Below are 4956 nucleotides of genomic sequence, written 5' to 3' on the forward strand. Positions count from 1 at the left end.
TTCTAGCCACGCGTGGCGATCGTACTTGTAAGCGACCACGAGGTTCGCCATTTTATACAGACATTGTACGCGGGCCTTTTCGCCATCAGAATAAACGATCCTGTGCAATCGTTAATCAGCGTTTATCATTTCTTGGAGGTAGAGCTCCATACCTGCCTCATCATAACGGTTCAGTAAATTTTATTATATGGGAGCAAAGGGTTTTGGAATCCGGAGTCAGATCATAACGGCTCTCGCCATGTGCATGCGTACCACGCATAAGACGATACCAGAGAGTCCTGCTGCCCTGCACACAGCCCCCACATAAATTGGTGACCCCGACGTGATCGGTTAGCTAATTACCGAGTAGATTCAGTGACCGTGAAAAACACGTGGCTAGCGTCCGAACTGAAATTCCGTCCAACGTCGGCCATCCAAACAAAGTGCACGTGGCGTGTTGTACTCGTGCAAATTACTTTGTGCGCGTGTTGTGCAGTGCGCGCATTATCGTTATCGAGACATTCTAATGCCGGTAACGCGTAATCAAGCGCGACTCGAAAACGTTGACCCTCAATCGCCGGATTGTTCAGATCCAGGCATCGCGATGACGGAACCTTCCGGTAATTCCCCAGCGCTCGCGCAGCGTTCCGTTAAGTGTACGTTTCCAACGTTCATCAAGGACGACCCGGAATTATGGCTCAGACAAGTGGAGCTATATTTCGTCCAGAACAATAAAACGACGGACGAGGACAAGTTCGGTGCGGTGTGCGTGAACATTAACGGTGACGCACTCGTGGCTGTGCGTGACATCGTGCTTGCTCCCCCGGAGCAGAGTAAGTACGAGGCCGTTAAACGACGCATTCTCGAAACTTTTGGCGAGTCGCAGGAGGCTAAGCTGCGGCGACTGTTACGAACGCACGAGATGGGCACCGAAAAGCCGTCGGCATATTTGTGTAAGTTGCGCGCGGTTACGAACGCATCTCCAAACGATTCCGTGCTAAGGTCGTTGTTCCTTGAACAATTGCCACCCAAAGTGCGACCGATACTGGCTGTTAGCGACGCAGTCGATTTACAAACGCTCGCGTTGTATGCGGATCGCATCTACGAACAATTTAATGTGCTCGGGAGTTCCGCGTCATCGCCGGGAGTGAGTGCGGTCGCGAGCGCATCGAGTCCGACGCCGACCATTAGCTCGAGTGCTAGTTCGGGTTATTCAGATCCGTTGTTAGAAATTTGCGGTCGCTTACGCAGACTCGAGGCTGAGATTCGTAACTTGAAAGACGCTGGTGCGCGAAGTGACAGTTTCCGCCGTCGACATAGATCGCAAGAACGCAATCGCGGTCGATCTAAATCTCGCGACGGGTTGTGCTACATTCACCGCCGATACGGTGAGCAAGCGCGAGGCTGCAGACCCCCATGCAGTTGGTCTCGTTCTTCCGCACAGGGAAACGGAAACCTCCGGTAGTCTCGGCGACAACCACCGGAGCATTTACACAACGTCGCCTCATCGTCAGTGACAGGGTCTCTGGAACACCTTTCCTGATTGACACGGGCGCAGATGTGTCTGTCATCCCTGCATCGGTGCAGGATCGGCAACGTCCACAAGGACCACCTTTTTTCGCCGCCAACGAGACGAAAATCCTCACGTTCGGGGAAAGAATTTTAAAACTCGACCTAGGTCTTGGTCGCCCCATGGAATGGCCTTTCACGATTGCTGTCGTCAATAGAGCAATCATTGGTACTGATTTTTTGAATCATTTTGATTTGCTAGTAGATGTTCGAGCTGCAAGACTCATTGACGCCAAGTCATCAAGCGAAGCACGCGGAACAGTGACTTCGTCGTCGACCCCGTCGATACTGCGAGTCAAGGGCAGCAACCGGTACCAAGAGCTCCTGAACGAGACCCCTTCACTGCTAAGGGAACAGCGAGCTTCGACGAAAATTCCTCACGACGTGGTCCATTTCATCGAGACCACTGGGCCACCATTGACAGCTAGAGCTCGCCGCCTGGATCCAGAGAAGTTCAGGTCAGCACGCCATGTATTTGATGAAATGGTCCAGCAAGGTATTTGTCGTCCATCCAAGAGTCCGTGGGCCAGCCCGCTCCACATGGTGAAGAAGAAGGACGGATCATGGCGTCCTTGTGGAGATTACAGGCGGTTGAACAGTGTGACGGTCCCGGATCGTTACCCAATACCATTCCTACAAGACTGTACTGCTTTCCTGCATGGATCCAGTATCTTTTCCACTATCGATCTGAAACGCGCCTATCATCAGATCCCGATCAGAGAGGAAGACGTACCCAAGACGGCAATCATAACCCCGTTTGGGCTGTTCGAATTCACCCGGATGACCTTCGGCTTGCGTAATGCGGCTCAATCTTTTCAGAGGTTCATGAACGAGGTGCTCGCAGGGTTGGACTTCTGCGCGATTTACATCGACGACGTCCTCATCGCCTCCTCGTCTCCGGAGGAACACGAACGTCATCTTCGCCAGCTTTTCGAGCGTCTTCAACGGTACGGTCTCTTGGTCAACAGGGAGAAATGTGTTTTCGGCCAGGCGCAGGTGGATTACCTAGGACATCGCATCAGCAAGGATGGTGTCATACCTTTGCCTATTAAGGTAAAGGCCATCGTGGATTTTCCACTGCCGACCACGGTTAAGGACCTGCGACGTTTCCTGGGAATGGTGAACTTCTACCATCGCTTCCTCAAGAACGCTGCAGTCATTCAGACTCCACTGCAGTCGCTGGTTGCTGGAAGCCGCAAACAAAATGCCCAGGTCATTGAGTGGACGGAGGTCGCGAAGACCGCTTTTCAGCGACTCAAGGATGAGCTTGCTCGAGCAACTTTCCTAGCTTTCCCAGCAAGCGACGTGGAAATTGCACTACAGACCGACGCGTCCAATACTGCCATTGGTGCAGTATTACAGCAGAAGGTTGACGGAAACTGGCAACCATTAAGTTTCTTCTCTAAGAAACTGGCACCCGCCGAGCAAAAATACAGCACGTATGATCGCGAACTCCTTGCGATTCACAAGGCCATCAAGTATTTCCGAGACACTCTCGAAGGCAGGAAGTTCCACATCATCACCGACCACAAGCCGCTAACATCTATGTTTTCTCGCGCATCCAACCATTCTACGTCCAGGCAAACTAATCAGATCTCTTTTATTTCGGAATTTACAACAGATATCAGATACATTTCTGGAACCGACAACATGGTGGCTGACGCTCTCTCGCGCGTTGAGTCGATCACAATGCCTGTCTCGCTCGATACCCATGTTATCGCCGAGGCACAGGCCACGGATCAACAGCTCCGCCAGCTTCTCGCATCTACCACCACCGGTTTGAAACTCTGTAAATTCTCGCTTACAGGATCTAATGACGTTCTATATTGTGCAGTCTCCGACGACAGCATCCGAACATACATCCCAGAACCGCTCCGCAAGCAAGTGTTTGATCTGGCACACAGCATGTCACATCCAGGAACGAGAGCTACACGGAAGTATATCGCGGACCATTTCGTCTGGCCCGGCATGAATTCGGACATCGCCGAATGGGTCAAGACCTGTCTCACGTGTCAACGGGCAAAGATCGGCAGACACACTCATATGCTTCCAGATAAGATCACAGTCCCTGATGGTCGTTTCGAGCACATCCACATTGACATTGTGGGTCCACTGCCGCCGTCACATGGTTACTCGTATTTGCTGACCATGATGGATCGATTCTCTCGATGGCCCGAGGCTGTTCCGATCAAGGACATCACGGCAGCCGCAGTCGCGGATACAGTTTTCGCCCACTGGATCGCTCGTTTTGGCGCTCCCAGGCTAATAACGACCGACAGAGGATCGCAGTTTGAGGCTCAACTCTTCGCTGCTTTGGTGAAACTGACGGGTGCACACCGCTGCAGGACAACCGCCTACCACCCGCAGGCAAATGGGCTAATTGAACGCTGGCACCGCTCCTTGAAAGTGGCTCTTTCGTGTCACCAACCTACGGAGTGGATCGACGCGCTGCCCGTCGTCCTCTTAGGATTACGCACCGCGTACAAAGAGGATCTTAAAGCGTCTCCGGCCGAATACCTGTATGGTACCACACTTAAAGTACCCGCGGAATTCTTCGACTCCGAAGAATTAGACCATGATCCGCAGATTTTCATTGAAAAGTTCCGCGTGATCATGCGAAAACTTCGTCCTAGACCTACTGCGCACCATGTTAAGCGTCAGGTTTTCGTACACGACGATCTACAAACTTGTTCGCATGTTTTCTTACGCGTGGATGCGTCGCGTCGTCCCATGGAGAATCCTTATTCTGGGCCATATCGCGTTGTTAATCGCATTTCTGATCGCGTATTTCAAATCGAAGTTGGTGGCAAAACTGAGCAAGTATCAATTGAACGTTTGAAACCCGCGTACATTGCTCAAGACATTGACGACGATCCACCAATTTCGTCAACCGAACCCCCGGCGACTGATGCGAGGCCGGCAGTACAACCAAAGGGCATACTCAAGACGTATCCGCCCGCACATCGTCGTGTTACCCCCAGGGTAACTTTTGCCGCGCCTTAGTTTCTAATTAGTCATAAGGTTTTGTACATAGTATAGTTTATCTAGTTTATACCATAGTAGTTAAGCATTGTAAATATTGTATATATTCCTTTCGAACCCGTTTTCTTTTGTGAAAGGGGGGAATGATGTGGCGTCACTGCGCCAACATATCTAGGGAGTTTTACGCCCTTGCGTTAAACCAATGTAGGCTTCTTCCTTAGCCGTTCAAACTCCTCAACGGTTAACAGTCCTCGTTAACGCATCATCGAGAACGCACGTTCGCGTTACAAATACACGTCTTACCTAAGCCGCGTTCCGCCGTATCCGAATCAATCGTTGATATCCGACGCGCATCCGCCCTCGCGGATTACTATTACGAATAGTGATTAAACGACGAATCGAAGCGAATCGATATCTTTTGTATCG

This window comes from Ceratina calcarata, unplaced genomic scaffold (genome assembly GCF_001652005.2).
Source record: "Ceratina calcarata isolate Rehan_Ccalc_2016 unplaced genomic scaffold, ASM165200v1 scaffold986, whole genome shotgun sequence".
NCBI lineage: Eukaryota > Metazoa > Arthropoda > Insecta > Hymenoptera > Apidae > Ceratina > Ceratina calcarata.